The sequence below is a fragment of the Pelophylax lessonae genome, assembly GCF_965119305.1.
Source record: "Pelophylax lessonae genome assembly, chromosome: 10".
In the NCBI taxonomy this organism is placed as follows: Eukaryota; Metazoa; Chordata; class Amphibia; order Anura; family Ranidae; genus Pelophylax; species Pelophylax lessonae.
Genome location: NC_138777.1, coordinates 168,142,812 through 168,162,761, shown reverse-complemented (window position 1 = coordinate 168,162,761; position 19,950 = coordinate 168,142,812). Strand labels below are relative to the sequence as shown.

General features: G+C 44.7%; 1 protein-coding gene across 1 annotated transcript in view; it reads right to left on the bottom strand.

Moving 5' to 3' along the window:
- The window catches only part of AHNAK (AHNAK nucleoprotein), a 102,680-nt gene extending 96,271 nt beyond the window's left edge, over positions 1-6,409 (bottom strand). Inside the window, exon 1 of the mRNA XM_082271026.1 lies at positions 6,292-6,409. The gene's annotated coding sequence lies outside the window, so the exon portion shown is untranslated. The remainder of the gene's footprint in view (positions 1-6,291) is intronic.
- Positions 6,410-19,950: the final 13,541 nt, after the last annotated feature.

Sequence of the window (19,950 nt, the reverse complement as noted above, 5' to 3'; positions counted from 1 at the left end):
ACCAAGGGTGGACTGACAACCCATGGGGCCCCCGGGCAATCAGAGATCATGGGGCCCCCTGTGTCCACACTCAAGCCACACAAAGCCCCACCTACAAATTGCAGCTCAGTCACATAGAGTGGGCATTTAAATATCTACCACAGCATAGCCTACATGGAAGTTCCTGGCTTCTTTCTGTTGTGTGTAGCCTCTCATGGGGCCCCCTACTGACCCTGGGCCCTCGGGCAGTGCCCTAATCCCCGAATGGTCAGTCAGCCCCTGCTACCTACACAGCACTGTGTGCGTGGGGTGGGGTGGGAGGAAGGATGATGTGAAGGGGACAGAGGAGACAATGGATGGGGGGGGGGGGGGGGGGGGCAGGGGACACTACAGTGGAAGGGGGTAAAGGGGGCAGAGAACACTGTGTTGGGGGCACGGGACACTACTGTGGAGGGAGGTGATGAGAAAGAGGCAGAGGACACTGCTTTGAGGGATGTGGAGGCAGAGGACACTGATTTCATGGGGCAACAATGACTATTTTATGCAGCCATTAGCATTTTAGAACAACTTTTTGTCAGTTCCCAATGTCCAATATCTAATAATATATTTATGAAGATAAATCAAATCAGTTATTTGTGCACAAAAGGGGATGGTCACAGTACTAATGGATTTTGTACACCCATTCAACTGTAGACTGTATTTGACATGTTATACAAACAATCCAAGTTTGCTTGTGCAATTTACATGATTGCTCAATTTCAGCTCAACTATTGAAGGAACCACACCCTGAATCTTTCCCTTAGCTCTGTAGATTATCAGATTAGGAGGATGTAGACAATACAGGTCCTTTGGTGCTCCTTGCAGGTTAATCATATTCTGTCCCACTAAACGCAGATTTTTTTTTTTAAACCTCCATGTAATAAACGGGCATTCCAGGTTAGACCTTGTGACCATGCTGTGGATGTTTTCGTGATGGTCCTAGGAAGAAGTTTTTATTGCACAACCTCAATAACTATGCACAGCTAAAAACAGCTTCAAAAGTTCAACAGGTTTTTTTTAAGGGGGCTAAATAAAGCTCAACTAGCAGAGCCTAGTAAACTATGCAAACTATGGGCACACACTAAAAGGCAAACCAGCTCAGGTTTAAAATATACAACAATGCTCAAATGGAAGCAGTAACATACCTCAAAAATCTAAAATACTTACATATTCACTTTATAATTGCATGTCCCCAAACATCCAGACCTCCCTAAGGCATTAAATTGAATACACTGTAGTAAACCTGCAAGTACATGCTTTTATCCTTCCTCCCGTCAATGTCTTGCCATCTACCATGGATAAAGCCACCACCCATGTTCTGTGATGCTGGCAAAGCCAATGAACCAAATCAGTTCTCACAATTCTTTTACCAGTTAGGCATCCCTATTTAGCAATATTTGGTCCCCTAAAAAATAAAGGAAAGTATGCTCTGTGGAAGTCAATACCACCACTATCCCACTAATTGGGCACTATTATTTTGGGTCACTCTAAACAACATCCATCACCAACAAAGCATCCAGTGATCTTTCAGAGATAGCAGGTAATGAATGTCTTGGGATACCTTAACTACATTTTATAATAAAAGTAAAATATAGGCATGGCTATGCAATGTCAGGGAGTGTTAAAATAGTAATTGCCATGGTGAGAAAAATATGTAGTGCTATAGGGAATGGATGGGGGATGGGTGGGGAATGTATTGCAAGAAAAAGGCAAGGCAAACCCATTCCACGCTAATGCCTTGTACACACGCATCGATAGTTGGCCGTGAATTTTCGGCCAACGTCCGATCGGCCGATTTTAAGCATGATGCTTTCGACAACCGACTCCGACTTTTCGGCCGAATAAAATCTAGTGTGCAGGCTATAAAATTTTTGTTGGCCGTCAACACAACGGCCGATTTTCCGTCAGTCAGTACAGATTTCGGCAGACAAAAATCTAAAGAGCAAGACTGGGCATGCTCTGAGAAGAAAATACACACGGAAAGTAAACCAGCACATGACATCACTTCTCAAGTTGGTTTTTGTTGGCCGAGAAAATCTAGAGCACATTTCAACCAACACAACAACACTGGACAAAAGTCGGCCGATCATCGTTGCGTGTGTACGAGGCATAAAGCCCCGTACACACGTACCGATCATCGGCCGTCTTTTGTCCAGGGCTGTCGTGTCTGTTGAAAACTGCAAAAGACTTCACACAAATTTTGTCGGCCAACAACAGCCGACTGCAGAAGTGATGTCATGTGATGGTTAACTTTCCTTGTCTTTTTTCTTTTCTGAGCATGCCCAGTCTTGCTAATCGGCTGTCTGTCGGCCGAAATCTGTACTGACTGGCGAACAATCGGCCGTTCTGGTGTTGGCCAACAAAAATTTTAATGCCTGCACGACAGATTCTGTTCGGCCGAAAATGCGCTGTCGGCTGTCGGAAGCATCATACTAACAAGCCTACAATCGGCCAATCGGTCGTCTGCTGAATATTTACGGCCGACAATCGGTACGTGTGTACGGGCCTTTAGCCTTCGTGGAAACTTTTGTACATTGCTGAATGCCAGGAAAATTCCTCCTATATATGAAATACTGCTTTCCAATGGGTCAACATAATCATATATTGGTATATATCATGGATACCAAACTTGCTTTTAGGTGTACCACTCCCTTTCTATGGCTCCATATAGGCACTTAAAATTTTTCTACATGAAAGTAAAAAAAAGCTGAAAAGAATGAATTATTCTGGGGAGTCCAAGGAAGAATTGCAGGGGCATAGAGCAAAAGGGAACCTTAGACTAAGGAGCAATGCAATCTCATCACAAGACAGATGCAGCTATATATTTACACCTATAGTGACACACACGTGTGCTAGTGAAGAGTGGGTTCCCCAGTGTGCATTCCTGCTTGTCGTCCCTCCTCCTCTCCCTCCTCCCCTTCTCAGACTACAGAACTGCTGTGAGTCACTCTGCTCCCAAACCAACATTCCTGAAGGATTCTGGATGGAGGCCAGTACTTCCAGACACACCCAGAGAACAGCAATATACAGACAAGAGCCATAATATACAGAGCAGCAAGGAAAACCAATACACAAGCAGAGCTTTTAGTCCCATCAGAAACATACAGAGGAGAGAGAACTGTGGTCAGAAGGCACCTACTCCCTTTGCACATCCCCCAAGTTTCAAAGAGCTTGAGTTGCCAAGAAGTTTTATGAGGGTGATGGAATGTTTTCAGTGCAAATGTGTCCCCTTTCAGGCTTCCATCAGCCTCAGCCCAGATTCATTTTTTTTTTTTTTTTTTAGGCCAGACATTTTCCAACATCTGTCTTTAGGAAAACCGCTAAAAGGAGCAAAGTCATTGATTTTTCCACGTTTTTTTTGCAACAGAGAATCATTTCACCTTGGTGATGACCTAAAACATCAAGATCTGATCCCTGCATTCATTTTTGTGAAATTAATTTTAGAAAATGCTTTCCTAAAAGCTTTTGGATTAGATCTATTCTCCCCTAAATCATCAGCTTTTTTTTTTACTATCAATAGGATTTGAACGGTTTTTACAACTTTTCCAAAACCAGGTAAAAACTTCCTTAGGCCCTTTCCGAGTGGGCACCGCACCCTTCCTCCGATTACAGCTCTTCACGCCTAGAACTATAAGGGTGACGTCTCTTCAAATCAGAATGAGATCAGCCTCTCCCCTCCAAGAGCAAATCAGAAGTGCACCCTAAAACTTGTATTATGACACCACTGAATACATTACATAGCATACTGCTGCACAGCTTACATAAAGATTAGAGCACATATGTGCATATAACTATGTAACAATACACTAGGAAAACAAATGCTACAATCTCTGGGAAAAAAAATGACTGCTAATCTAAATTCTGGAAACAAGTGAATAACAAGCATTTGTGTTTTTCAGGAAAAAACAGTTACACTGTAGCTGTTTGACAAATGCTGAAAACAAACTCTTTCTCTATAATAACATTACTACATAGCAACTAGAAATAAATACAAAGTTAACAAATCTGAGGGCAGACCTTTCCCTTGCATAATTATAGCACTAGTACTAGTTCAACCAGTTTTTATTCTTTTTGTATTTTTCAACAGCTGCCCACCCTCCTCCTTATCAGAAAAGTATTGAAATTCATAATATACATACACAAATATTTATTGCAATGCAATGCTTTTAGAGGAGAAAGTGGTTTGACAAAGACTAAATAATGAATATAAATATAAGGAGAGTGTGTGTGTCCTGCCCTACACATACAGTGCTTCTCCACATGCCCATTTGATCAACAAGTGGCCTCTCATTCCAAAATCTCCAGCAGGAGAGGGTGTGGCGCCTGTGTTGTAGTAGCCAGGGAATTCCATCCAAAGCAAACAGCGATCAAGCAAAACCTGAAATGTCTAATACTGCATACAATAAAAGGGAGAAGAGGTGAATATACACCTATATTAACATACACCTTCTTATATAAGCTGAATGCAGTAGAGGCAGTGTATACACATCCACAAAAGTTTTGCATACCTGGTTAAACATGCCTATGCAAACCTAGCAGATACTGCATGTAGTGAAGAACACTGGCTGTGCATCTAGTGTGCACAGAGGGGATCATACTGAATGTACACAACCTGATCACACTAAGCACAGAAGTGAACATGCATACTATACTGTCTATGCACAGAGGAGACCATACTGGCTGTACATATATAGTGATCATACTGGCTATGCACATAGGTGATCACACTAGCTATGCATAGAGGTGATCATACTCGATGTACACATAGGTGATCACACTACCTATGCACAGAAGTAATAGTACTGGCTATGCACAGAGATGATCATACTGCATGTACACAGAGGAGATCACACTGAATATACACAAAAAGTGATCATACTTTCCATGAACAGAGGTGATCACACTGGATGTACACATAACATGATCATACTTTCCATGCACAGGAGGTAATCACACTGGATGTACACATAAAGTGATCATATGTTCCATGCACAGAGGTGATCACACTGGATGTACACATAACATGATCATACTTTCCATGCACAGGAGGTAATCACACTGGATGTACACATAAGTGACCATACGTTCCATGCACAGAGGTGATCACACTGGATGTACACATAAGTGATCACACTGGATGTACACATAAGTGATCACACTGGATGTACACATAAGTGATCATACTTTCCATGCACAGAGGTGATCACACTGGATGTACACATAAGTGATCACACTGGATGTACACATAAGTGATCACACTGGATATACACATAAGTGATCACACTGGATGTACACATAAGTGATCACACTGGATGTACACATAAGTGATCACACTGGATGTACACATAAGTGATCATACTTTCCATGCACAGAGGTGATCCCACTGGATATACACATAAAGTGATCACACTGGATATACACAAAGTGATCACACTTTCCATGCACAGAGGTGATCACACTAGATGTACACATAAGTGATCACACTGGATGTACACATAAAGTGATCATACTTTCCATGCACAGAGGTGATCACACTGGATATACACATAAAGTGATCATACTTATCATGCACAGAGGTGATCACACTGGATATACACATAAGTGATCACACTGGATGTACACATAAGTGATCACACTGGATATACACATAAAGTGATCACACTTTCCATGCACAGAGGTGATCACACTGGATATACACATAAGTGATCACACTGGATATACACATAAGTGATCACACTGGATATACACATAAAGTGATCATACTTTCCATGCACAGAGGTGATCACACTGGATATACACATAAGTGATCACACTGGATATACACATAAGTGATCACACTGGATATACACATAAAGTGATCATACTTTCCATGCACAGAGGTGATCACACTGGATATACACATAAAGTGATCACACTTTCCATGCACAGAGGTGATCACACTGGCTAGGAAGCTGCATACGTGTTGCGCTACAGGCGCATGGAACGTGTCTCTGCACATCATGAATGATCGGCATTAGAAGAACATCAATAATCAGCCATACAAGTCATTTTCAACAATATCTAGAACAACTCCTAGCTCCCATAGTAATATAAAACACATAATAGCCTCCAAAAAAGCCAAGACCCCCTTATGTACCAAGTATTACGCACAAGAAAAGTTTGCCAAGTCGATGTAAACTAGCACAAGTAAATCCCGGAGTTAGAAACGTGTAGAGGATGATGTGTACACGCAGAAAGTCCATGAGAAGTGGAAGGAAGGAAGGAAGGGGTTACCTGTGTGGTCCTGTGCTGGTACAATGCGTGCAGGGAGCCAGCGGCTCTGGTCTGCCTTGGGTAAGCAGAGCTAAGTGATCAGCACTGGCAGGGTAGGGCTGCTATACAGAACTCTATGGGTGTGTCCGTGTCCAATCCTGGAGAGTAGGCTGAACCTGCCCTGCCCTGGGCTAGGACTATACTGCCTGCCTGTGTATACACACTGCTCTTCCTACACAGCATGCAGGCTGCCTACCTGATTGTCTGCCTTATCTCAGACCCTGTATACAAAGGGGGGAGTGCTGTTGTATGGAGATCGAGTGATACCAAGGGCTGTGCACACCTTCTACATCACAGCTCACAGTGTTTCTCTGACTTTCTGTTTACCTAGAGCTTCATTATATTTACTAATTTTCTTCTGTTTACCAAGTGCCAGGGAATGTCTGCAACAATGGCTTCAGTAAACTATTTCCACATACCTTTAGTGGTGGATGGGGATGTATGACACTTTTTTTTTTAAAACCTTTTATTTTTAAATCCCTGAAAGAGATTTCTAATGAATTGTCTTTTAATAAACATGCATGCTTGGATCAGCTGTGTTTATGCCACTGGAGGAGAAAGGTGAGTGGGCGGAAAGGCAGCCATGACATTGAATTACTAAAAAACTGCCTATGCAGATAAGTAGGGATGGGCTCAGGCGTGTTCGGGTCCTAGACCCAACCCATCTGAGTAATCCCATCAGGAAGCTGTCACTGCACACAGCCAATCATCAACAGCCTAGTCAGGGCGTGTGTATGTGCATTCCATAAACAGTATCTCTCCAGCGCTCACGTGGTATGCGGGAAGGTGAGTGATCTGAATGGTCTTGCTGCCCCCTCAGGACCAAGGGTATCCGAAAACACTGAAAGACAACAACAAGAAAAGGGCACACCGAGCTTGTGCATTACCACTAAAAAGTTTATTAAAATCCAAATAGGTAGCATACTTTATACTCACAAAAGTAAGATGTATACATGCATGTAGGAAATTGGAACCAATCGCCTCCAGGACACTTCTATACTGCTGGATGGCGTGATGGCATCCACAATGACATGGCTTACACGTTTCGAGGGAGAACCCTTTTCCTCAGAGCCAAAATTGTCTGAATTGGCTCTGAGGAAGAGGGTTCTCTCTCGAAAAGCGTAAGCCAGGTTTGTGGACGCCATCACGCCATCCAGCAGTATAGAAGTGCCCTGGAGGTGATTGGTTCCCATTTCCTACATGCATGTATAAATCTTACATTTGTGAGTATAAAGTATGCTACCTATTTAGATTTTAGTAAACTTTTTTAGTGGTAATTCACAACGTCGGTGCGCCCTTTTCTTGTTGTTGTCTTTCGTGTGTATGTGCAGCTGTGGGTAGGGAAATGCCTCCTTGCCTATTATTGGTGGTGTGCAGTGATGGTTTCCTGGCAGGATTTCTAAGGTGGGTTGGGACTAGGACCCAAACACGCCTGAACCCATCCTTACAGATAAGGGACATCTGTTGATGAAAACAAACTGTACAGCCTTGACCATAATTGAATAATGCCTTTGCTATAGGTGTAGGCCATTTACGTAACTCATGAAGCTTCACTAGATTACTTCAAGGACATTGCTAAGAGAAGCCTAGTGTTAGTGGTATGTTCATACCACATTACATGTGGTGGGACTGTGTTGGGTGGCTTTTTGAGTACAGCCAGGAGGAGGATCGGTGTGACAATATCAAATTTTCATTCGCTATTGTCACACAATGGGTGGGCTCGGGGCGCACTGCTCTGCGCCCCGGCTCCACCCTTTGCATCACCCTATTAGAGCCTCTGGCTCTAATCAGGTGATTAAAAAAAAAAAAAAACATTAAGCTCCATGCGTCCGGCGCCCCTGCATGCAGATTAGGGGGCCGGACGCATGGATGGGGGGGCGGCGCCCCTGCGCCCTCATTACACCGGCCACCACTGTTTAAACCACTGCATTGCAGACACAGTGCACTGAACAAAAAAAGTAGTGCATGCTGTACTTTTTTTCAGTGCAGTGCAAAGCAATCCACTGCCTAGCATGGCATGGCCGGCAATTGTATTTTATGAGATGCCTGTAGGAAATCTCAATAAAGTTTGTTAAAAAACGTGAAAAAGTGTGATGCGACAAGCTCAACGTATCATCACTGCACTGATCCCGGCCACACGGCACACCAGTCACTACGTTGCAATGCAGTGGTTGGTGTGAATGAACTCAATGTTCACCTTCACCATTACAGGAGTGAGTTCTTTCTCTGATTCAAACCTCCTCACATGCACTTTCTCCCCCCTGGTGCAATAGCTCTGAGCTCAGTGTTGGGAAATGAAGGCGAACAGTAACACTGGGCTTCTCTAAGCAACGTCCTAAAATTATTCCAGTGAGGCTTCATGAGGTATGTAAATGGCCTACACCTTTAGCAAGGGCATTATTTAACTTTGGTCAAAGCTGCACAGTTTGTTTATCTACAGATGTCCCTTTTCTGCAAAAGGAGAGTGCTGGCTGTCGGGTGAGCGGAGGACTGGGTAGGCAAACTTGCACTAGACACTTAGACCTAAAGGAGCATTGTACCCACTGCAAGGGTTGATTTTGTCTAATTCCTGGATCTTTAACAGGAGTGAAAGTAATGGCAAATATTATAAAAATCCAACCCAATGACTTTAGGGTCAGCCAGAAGACGAAGAAGGGTCAGCCAGAAGATGTCTGGAGGGACTGGAAATGCCATATGATTTTCTCCTACTCTGTCTTTATGTTGGAACCTTAATAGAAAAATTGCAAATACATTTTGAAGCTTATTTTGTAAGAAAAACATTTTTATTCTGCTGCAGTTTATTGAATAAGTAGGCATGATGGGTTAATTGAAGCAACTGTCAAGTTTTCTGACCTCCCCAGTGTCTATATTAGCCTGTGTCTTTATAGTCAACTAACAAATGCAGTGTATATGGGGGGTCCATCCCATTGCAGAACAATTGGATTTGACACCCAGTCATAGGCTGGCATGGGCACACCCTAATCACCCTGTATGGTGCAGATACCCCCTGTTTAGACCACTAATGTTTCACCATTTCACCAAAGCCCCCTAACGGGGCTCCTAAAAAGTAAAAAAAAATATTAAAACTAAAAACTACTGACACTGTCCACTGCCCTACTGACACCCATCTCTGCCGTACTGTCACCATCCATTGCTCTGCTGACACCGTCAGTATACTTTATATACACACGCCAATATGTTTGAGCTTTGGGGTGCACACCTTAATGCAATAGGCTGTGCACACCTATGCACCCAGTGTTCAGTACCATTTAGGTAAGTGCAGGGGTTATGTTACTGACTGACTTAAGCTCGATACACACTATACAATTTTCTTTAGACTTTTTCCTTTATATATATACCAAAACCATATAATATGAGGTGAAACCTAAACACTTTAAATTTGTATGCAATCAGGCAGGCCCTCACACTACATAGCTGAAGGCAAATCTAAAGGAAATCTAACAACAAAAGTTGTATAGTATGCAGTGGCGGCTGGTGCTCGGTAATTCAGGGGGGAGGGAGGGGGTCAAACCAATGCACCCCCCCCCCCGTCGGCTGGTCGGTCGGTCAGTCGGCAGGCAACACATTCCCCCCCCCCGAACGGTCTGCCTCCCTACCTCCTCCTTCCTCCTATCCGAGCCAGGGAGTGCTGAATGGCTGAGCCGCTGCACTGCTCCTCCGGCCATGTGTCTTCTGCCTCTTCCTGGCCACAGGCCAGAAAGATCGCTTCTCCTTTTGGCCAATCTGGAAAGGGGTTTCACAACCCTCTTCCTGATTGGCTGGGAGGAGAGTCAATGTGACAATAGCAAATATTAATTCGCTATTGCCACACAACTGGGTGGGATCAGGGCGCAGTGCTCTGTGCCCCGAGCCCACCATTTTTGAAGCCTATTAGAGCCTCTGGCTCTAATCACGTGCTTAAAAAATAAATAAATAACCTATTGGAATCCATGCGTCCGGCTCCCTGCATGTAAATTAGGGGGCCGGATGCATTGATGGGGGGAGGGCGCGGCGTTCCTGCGCCCCTGTGCCCCCAATAGACGGGCCGCCACTGATAGTGTGTATCCAGCCTTACTTTGCCTTGTTCTACACTGTTTCTATGTGAAGACAGCTATCTTGATAGAAGCAGAATTTTGCTTCCTTATGCCAGAGGCTCCAGTAGGAGTAATGCGTAATACGGTAATAACACCACCAAATCTTACTGGAAATCTCTGTAAGAAGCAGTGGTGCAGATATACAGCTATGAGGCTGAAGGGAAAAAGGGTAGCCAAGGCACCTTACATACCTGGAAGAGCACTGATATTTTTCAGGAGGAATTCAGGACAAAAAGATAAATTTTCAGGGTATTGCGTAGGAGCAATTACTATTCCTAGATGTTCCCTAGATTACAGCAAATCTTTACCTTTTAGAGTTCTGGTCCACTTTAACCACTTGCTGACAAGCAGCCGGAGTTATGCTGCAGCAGGTTAGCAGGTTCCTGCCAATTGCTGTACCTGCACGGGGGTTTGTGGGAGCAATCCTGGGGGCGCACGCCCACTCGCCAGTGATTGCCGCCGGAAACCCGCGAACGCTCCCCGTGAAGAGAGAACGGCGGTCTGCTGTAGTAAACACAGCAGACTGTTCTCTCAGCTATCAACACAGAGCTTGTGTTCCTCCTATTTAGGAACACAGGTCTCTGTGTTGATTTCACAAGTCCATCCCCCCACAGTTAGAAAATACCCCCTAGGCACACATTTAACCCTTTGATCACCCTTGGGTTAACCCCTTCGCTGCCAGTGTCATTATTACAGTAACAGTGCATATTTTTTAGCACTGATTAGTAATGTCGTTAGTCTCCCCAAAAGTGTCAAAAATGTCAGTTAGGGGTGAGATCTGTCCGCCGCGATGTCGCAGTCCTGCTAAAAATCGCTGATCGCCGCCATTACTAGTAAAAAACATAAATAAAAATGACATAACTCTTTCCCCTGGTTTGTAGACGCAATAACTTTTGCGCAAACCAATCAAAATATGCTTATAGGGATTTTTTTTTACCAAAAATATGTAGCAGAATACAAATTGGCCTAAAATGATGAAAAAAAAATAGATTTTTAAAATTTGTTTTATTGGGAATGTTATATAGCAAGTGAAAAAAATAGTTTTTTTTTTTTTTCAGAATTGTTGCAATTTCTTTGTTTATAGCACAAAAAATAAAAATCGCAGAGGTGATCAAATACCACCAAAAGATATTTTGTGGGGGGAAAAAAGGACATCAATTTTTTTTGGGTACAGCGTCGCACGACCACACAAATGTCCGCTAAAGTAACGCAGTGTCTAATCGCAAAAAAATTGCCTGGTCATTAAGGGGGCAAATCCTCCGATCCAGAAGTGGTTATGGGCTTGTTTACACTCAGGGTGGTGACTGGTATTTTTTCGCACTGGATTTATGCCAGTCACTGTTAGGACACATAGAAAACAATTGTTTTCTAAGTGCCCCATTCACCCTGCAATGCAGCCCAGTGCACTGCGGTACCATGCAGACATGTAGCACTTTACTGTAGCACACAGGTAGGCACTGCACTGCAGTGTGGAGAAATGTATGAAGTATCACTTTGTGCATTTCAAATAGTTAAAAAAGGCAATTACACTGCATCCTCAGCGTGGGTCACTGCAGATAAGAACGGAAGTCTTACATCCCCCCCCCCATACTAAAACACAGCCTTTAGTGTGTGGGCAGTGTGAATGAGCCCATAATGTTAGGTTAAAGTAAACCGGTGCTTTGCCGATACAATTTGTGAAACTTGTAAACATAGTTAAAAAATTACACCAAATAGTTCTAGTTTTTCTTTAAAATGAAAGCTAGTCCACAATGCTTCCCCTATACCTTCTCACTAGGTATTTTTTTCATTTTTGGCACTGCATGTCTAGTGACTGCAGATGAAAAAACACAGTAAAATATTACTATATACCTATGTTATAGCTTCTATGGAATTAGAGACAATTAAAGTGGTTCTAAAGGCTATGCCTTAAGGTAAAAAATATTTTGGTTGCAGCTCCCCCAGCCCCTTCTTATACTTACTTCCCATCTCGATCCAGCAATGTGCATGAGAGCAGCGTCTGTTCCAGTTCTCCCTCTCACACAACAGTTTTCACACGGCACTGTTATTAAATATTTAGCTAGTTTATATTAGTCATTGTTTTATGAGTTTTAAATCTGTTATTCCTTTTTGCTGAAAGATTCTCATTAGCTACAATATTATTTTGTGTATGCCATTAGGAACCTGAATATGTAGAAACCTGGCTGACATCCCAGAATCAAAGTACAGTATATGTGGTATATATGACACAAAATATACTCTTATCTGATTTCTAAATTGTACTTTCCAGATTGGTTTATTTTCATCTGGTGTTCTAAATGGGTCTATACCTGTCCAGAGTATCCGGATTTCACTGTCCACAGGATGTACTTCCATTACCATTCCATTAGAACCAATTTCTTATTTGTGGATAATGCTTTTCTAGCTGCATATCCTAATATAATTGGCATTCGATTACTGTTTACTGTGCTCTACAGTATAAACGAGTGTCTTCTATAAAAAAAAAGTTAAAATTATTGGTGCCTTTGAGTACTGTTATTCTAATTTTCTCTCTTGCGGCCTCTCCGCTATGTCTGTTAGGATACACTCAGTCCACAATATGTTTTAATAAAAATTGCATTTATTGCTGGGTGACCCTGTTTTTTTTTTTTTTTTTTTACAGTAATGCAATGCTAAAATATAAATTTAAATGAAAATATTTAATCATTATTGTTTCTTTCTGTTACGCAAGGAAAATCACAGCTTTTGAGTGGCCTCTGTTGCGTCTAAACATGGTCCTGTTAGCAAGTTTTTGGGTACTTAGACAATTCGGAAACCTAAAATGTAAGTTCACCTTTTCAGAATAAAATGAAAAAGTAAATTAAAATCCTACACCCTCCCCACTCCCTGGTTTCCGCTGTACCTAAATATGTGGGTAATGAGCTTCCAGTGCTCATGCAGTGGTTTGGGTATTTGAAATCCCTCCTCTTCCCCCTCTTCTCAGTGCAGCACTTTTGGAACAGATCAGGACAAGTCTGATTGGTCAGTGCCGGTGCTGTATGCTGCTGGGATTTTTAGCATATGGGTGGAAAGGTCCACTTTAAGGGGGGAAACAGGTCTGTACTTGAGGGAGGAGGTCTGTATTGGAGAGATGAGCTCTATACTGGTGGGGAAAGGGGGGTCTGTACTAGAGGGAGGAGGTCTGTATTGGAGGGGGGTTCATTACTGGAGGGAAATTCTGTGCTAGTGGGGAAGAAGAGGATCTGTACTGTGCTGGGCTCTGTACCAGAAGAGGATTCCATAATTGTGCGGAGGGTGGGGTTCTGTACTGAGAGGGCTCTCTACCAAAGGGGGATCTGTACTGGTGGGGAGGGAAGGGGATCTGTACTGGTGGGGAGGGAGGGGGTCTGTACTGGTGGGAGGATCTGTATTGGTGGGGAGGGAGGAGGTCTGTACTGGAGAAGGGGTTCTATCCTGGAGAGGAAGGAGGGGGTCTGTACTAATAGGGAGGGAGGAGGTTTGTACTGGAAACGGGGTCAGTACTGTGGGAGTAGTCTGTAATAGGAAGTCTGTACTGAGAAGAGAGGGAGGAGGTAGGAACTGTGCTATTTGGGTGGTCTGTACTCAGAAGAGATTGGGAAGGGGTCTGTGCAGTGGGGTGGTCTGTACTCAGAGAAGAGATTGGAAAGGGGTCTGTGTGGTGGGGTGGTCTGTACTGAGAAGGGATTGGGAAGGGGTCTGTGCGGTGGGGTGGTTTGTACTCAGAAAAGATTGGGAAGGAGTCTGTGCGGTGGGGTGGTCTGTACTCAGAAGAGATTGGAAAGGGGTCTGTGCGGTGGGGTGGTCTGTACTCAAAAGAGATCGGGCAGGGGTCTGTGCGGTGGGGTGGTCTGTAATAGTCAGAAGAGATTGGGCAGGGGTCTGTGCAGTGGGGTGGTCTGTAATAGTCAGAAGAGATTGAGAAAGAGTCTGTGCGGTGGGGTGGACAGTACTCAGAAAAGATTGGAAAGGGGTCTGTGCGATGAGGTGGTCTACTCAGAAGAGATTGGGAAGGAGTCTGTGCGGTGGGGTGGTCTGTACTCAGAAGAGATTGGAAAGGGGTCTGTGCGGTGGGGTGGTCTGTACCCAGAAGAGATTGGAAAGGGGTCTGTGCGGTGGGGTGGTCTGTACCCAGAAGAGATTGGGAAGGGGTCTGTGCGGTGGGGTGGTCTGTACTCAGAAGAGATTGGGAAGGGGTCTGTGCGGTGGGGTGGTTTGTACCCAGAAGAGATTGGAAAGGGGTCTGTGCGGTGGGGTGGTCTATACTCAGAAGAGATTGGAAAGGGGTCTGTTCAGTGGGGTGGTCTGTACTCAGAAGAGTTTGGGAAGGGGTCTGTGCGGTGGGGTGGTTTGTACCCAGAAGAGATTGGAAAGGGGTCTGTGCGGTGGGGTGGTCTATACTCAGAAGAGATTGGAAAGGGGTCTGTGCGGTTGGGTGGTCTGTACTCAAAAGAGTTCAGGCAGGGGTCTGTGTGGTGGGGTGGTCTGTAATACTCAGAAGAGATTGGACAGGGGTCTGTGCAGTGGGGTGGTCTGTAATAGTCAGAAGAGATTGAGAAAGAGTCTGTGCGGTGGGGGGGGGTCTGTACTCAGAAGAGATTGGGAAGGAGTCTGTGTGGTGGGGTGGTCTGTACTCAGAAGAGATTGGGAAGGAGTCTGTGTGGTGGGGTGGTCTGTACTCAGAAGAGATTGGGAAGGAGTCTGTGTGGTGGGGTGGTCTGTACCCAGAAGAGACTGGGAAGGAGTCTGTGTGGTGGGGTGGTCTGTACTCAGAAGAGATTGGGAAGGAGTCTGTGTGGTGGGGTGGTCTGTACCCAGAAGAGATTGGGAAGGAGTCTGTGTGGTGGGGTGGTCTGTACTCAGAAGAGATTGGGAAGGAGTCTGTGTGGTGGGTGGTCTGTACTCAGAAGAGATTGGAAAGGGGTCTGTGCGGTGGGGTGGTCTGTACTCAGAAGAGATTGGAAAGGGGTCTGTGCGGTGGGGTGGTCTGTACTCAAAAGAGATCGGGCAGGGGTCTGTGCGGTGGGGTGGTCTGTAATAGTCAGAAGAGATTAGGCAGGGGTCTGTGCAGTGGGGTGGTCTGTAATAGTCAGAAGAGATTGGAAAGGGGTCTGTGCGATGAGGTGGTCTACTCAGAAGAGATTGGGAAGGAGTCTGTGCGGTGGGGTGGTCTGTACTCAGAAGAGACTGGGAAGGAGTCTGTGCGGTGGGGTGGTCTGTACTCTGAAGAGATTGGAAAGGGGTCTGTGCGGTGGGGTGGTCTGTACCCAGAAGAGATTGGAAAGGGGTCTGTGCAGTGGGGTGGTCTGTACTCAGAAGAGATTGGGAAGGAGTCTGTGCGGTGGGGTGGTTTGTACCCAGAAGAGATTGGAAAGGGGTCTGTGCGGTGGGGTGGTCTATACTCAGAAGAGATTGGAAAGGGGTCTGTGCGGTTGGGTGGTCTGTACTCAAAAGAGTTCAGGCAGGGGTCTGTGCGGTGGGGTGGTCTGTAATACTCAGAAGAGATTGGACAGGGGTCTGTGCAGTGGGGTGGTCTGTAATAGTCAGAAGAGATTGAGAAAGAGTCTGTGCGGTGGGGGGGGGGGGGGTCTGTACTCAGAAGAGATTGGGAAGGAGTCTGTGTGGTGGGGTGGTCTGTACTCAGAAGAGATTGGGAAGGAGTCTGTGTGGTGGGGTGGTCTGTACTCAGAAGAGATTGGGAAGGAGTCTGTGTGGTGGGGTGGTCTGTACCCAGAAGAGATTGGGAAGGAGTCTGTGTGGTGTGGTGGTCTGTACTCAGAAGAGATTGGGAAGGAGTCTGTGTGGTGGGGTGGTTTGTACCCAGAAGAGATTGGGAAGGAGTCTGTGTGGTGGGGTGGTCTGTACTCAGAAGAGATTGGGAAGGAGTCTGTGTGGTGGGGTGGTCTGTACTCAGAAGAGATTGGGAAGGAGTCTGTGTGGTGGGGTGGTCTGTACTCAGAAGAGATTGGGAAGGGGTCTGTGCAGTGGGGTTGTCTGTACCCAGAAAAGATTGGGAAGGAGTCTGTGCGGTGGGGTGGTCTGTACCCAGAAGAGATTGGGAAGGAGTCTGTGTGGTGGGGTGGTCTGTACTCAGAAGAGATTGGGAAGGAGTCTGTGTGGTGGGGTGGTCTGTACTCAGAAGAGATTGGGAAGGGGTCTGTGCAGTGGGGTTGTCTGTACCCAGAAGAGATTGGGAAGGAGTCTGTGCGGTGGGGTGGTCTGTACCCAGAAGAGATTGGGAAGGAGTCTGTGTGGTGGGGTGGTCTGTACTCAGAAGAGATTGGGAAGGAGTCTGTGTGGTGGGGTGGTCTGTACTCAGAAGAGATTGGGAAGGGGTCTGTGCAGTGGGGTTGTCTGTACCCAGAAGAGATTGGGAAGGAGTCTGTGCGATGGGGTGGTCTGTACTGGGGCTCTGTACTGAGAAGGGGCTGGGGGGATGATCAGTGCTGAAGGGGTTCAGAGCTGTTGAGGGAAATCTGTTCTGGATGGGAAATTGGGGCTGTTGTGGGAGATTTGTACTGAGGGGGATATGGGCTTGAGGAAATTTGTAACGGCTGGAAGGGATCATTTGTGACTGTACTCCATCCTGTATGTTACTCACCCCTGACCCCTGCACTACATATTACTGATCCCTTTATGATGGACACTGTGTTCTACATTTCATGTTCCTAACCATTGCACTCTTTATGCTGGGTTTTATTTACATACTCCTTAACACTGTGTTCTAAGTACTGTACATTATTTACTCCTTCTTCTTTAACCACTTCTGGACTGAAAGGTTTTACCCCCTTAAAGCGGAGTTCCGGTCACAGAAAAAAAATTTCAACGAACATACCCCCGGGACAGTCAGGGCTAGTGCATTCCACAATGGCTAGCCTCTGATCTGTCCCGGTTCGCACTTACCTTTTTAGAAGAAATACTCACTTTTAAAATTTCTTTTCCAGCGCTGCCATCTCAGGTGTGGGCAGCTTGAAGCCAGCGCGATCCTCTTCCGCGTCCTCTTCCATCCTCTTCGGTCCCACGATGCACTGCGCCGGCCCCGCCGTCACTTCCGGGTCTGCAGCGTCATCCCTGCACAGCTTCTGGGCATGCTCAGAAGCTGTTTGGCAAGGTATGACGCGCCTGCACCGGAACTGACGTCGGGGCCGGTGCAGGCGCATTGATTCCTGGGAGCGATGACGTTCAGTTCCCAGGAATCATTGCAAAGCGGAAGTGACGGCGCGGGCCGTGCGGCCGAGGGAGGAAGTGGAAGGAAGGTGAGTATTTTTTTTCTGCAATTACAAGGTGAGTAAAAAAAATAAAAAATCCTAACTACCCATTTCTTTCTCAGGTGAGCTATAGCAAGCGGATGGCCCAAAATCGACTATGTCGATTTTGTGGCCGGAACTCTGCTTTAATGACCAGGCCATTTTTTGCGATATGGCACTGCGTTACTTTAACTGACAATTGTGCAGTTGTACAAAACTGTACCTAAATAAAATTGATGTCCCTTTTTTCCCACAAATAGAGCTTTATTTTGGTGGTATTTGAACACCTCTGCGGTTTTTATTTTTTGCACTGTAAACAAAAAAAAAGCGACAATTGTGAAAAAAAATATTGTTTTACCTTCTGCTCTTAAACACAGTCAATAAAAAACATTAAAAAAATCAATTTTTTTCATCATTTTAGGCCAATATGTATTCTGCTTCATATTTTTGGTAAAAAAAAAAAATCCCAATAAGTGTATGTTGATTAGTTTGCGCAAAAGATATAGTTTCTACTAGTAATTGCGGCGATCAGCGATTTTTAGCGGGACTGAAAAATCGCAGCGGACAAATTGGACACCTAACTGACACTTTTGAGGAGACCAATGACATTACTACAGTAATCAGTTCTAATAATATGCACTTTTACTGTACTAATGACACTGGCAGGGAAGGGGTTAACACCAGGGGCGATCAAAGGGTTAAGTCTTTCTCTAGGGGATGCTTACTAAGGCTTCTTTCACACGGGCGCTCCGTTTTTGTCGTCCGATCAGTCACTTTTTTTTTTACGGACACAGGTGACACTTGTGTCATCCGGTCCGTATGTCCGCATATCATCCCATCCGTTTGCGGATGATATACGGACATAATGTATGTCTATGGGATTGCAGATGTCAGGGGATGACAGACAGAATGGCGGTCTGCTTTGTTTACATGTCTTGAATGTGTTTCTGTCATTATGATAAATTTTGCATCTTGAAGTACAGGTATGGTTACATATCTCTTATTCTTGCTATGTGAAGCTGTTGTTATGTCTCTGACATTATGGCTGTGAGTTATGCATGAGAAGAAACTGGGGAACACACAATTGCTGATTTCTTTGAAAAGTGTCTAGTTGTCTGGCTGTTGTGTCGAGCCATGAGTTTCCATGCAAATCACTGATGTGGGTATATGCAGATCGGGAAAATCTGAGAAAACACTCCTTGATGATTTTTGTACTTATTGACCCTGGTGTAAAAATGTCAGTAATATAAAGCTTCCCAACCACCAGATCAAACCTGCCTTGGAAGTTTGAATATGTGTGGGGGGAGTGCTGGACCTCTTGAGTAGATGGGAATCAGTAGCCAAACTATTCAATGTTTGCGGTCGGCGGCAGCTGTCTGTTGGCCGGGAAAACCCAAAGGAGAGGCTAGAAACAATGACAGTGCCATACCAATTATATACAGTAAGTCCAGTATAATAAAGTAAAAGCTGCTACACTGGTGCCCAACCACTCTACTATCTGTGCATTTTAATTCACTGCCTGCACATAAGCCCTGATGAAGGAGGAGATGTGAGCCCCCGAAACACGTTGGATTTCTATTTCTAACAAAAGTCTTTACAGAGCTTATTCAATTGTTCTGTAACTCTCTTCTTTTCAACAATCGTGGAAGCTTGAATATGATCCATGATGCAGCAAGTAGAGAAATAAGAAGTACCACAGTACAACCTCCTCCTAATGCCCTCCTATCTATCCTGTATGGAGCTGTGTGTGCTTATCCTCCAGTAAATTATACAGAATTTAGACCATGAGGAAAGCGTGCGTCAAGGTAAAATTAAAAAAAAATCATATGCAGTACAATACGAGCACATTTACCAGTGCTTTATATTTTAAAAACCCTACAAGTACAGAAAATTCCAGTTGATGTGCACTCAGGTCTTAAGCCCTGTTATGGCATTACAATACTCCTTTGTTGTCAACTCAGTGCTGTCAGCCCTGCCCAGTGTCTTTTGCTAAACTACTCAACCACTCCCATTTTTAGATCTGTACGATATACAGTGCATTGCGATAGTATTTGGCCCCTTTGAACTTTTGGACCTTTTGCCACATTTCAGGCTTCAAACATAAAGATATAAAACTGTAATTTTGTGTGAAGAATCAACAACAAGTGGGACACAATCCTGAAGTGGAACGAAATTTATTGGATATTTAAAACTTTTTTAACAAATAAAAAACTGAAAAATTGGGCGTGCAAAATTATTCAGCCCCCTTAAGTTAATACTTTGTAGCGCCACCTTTTGCTGCG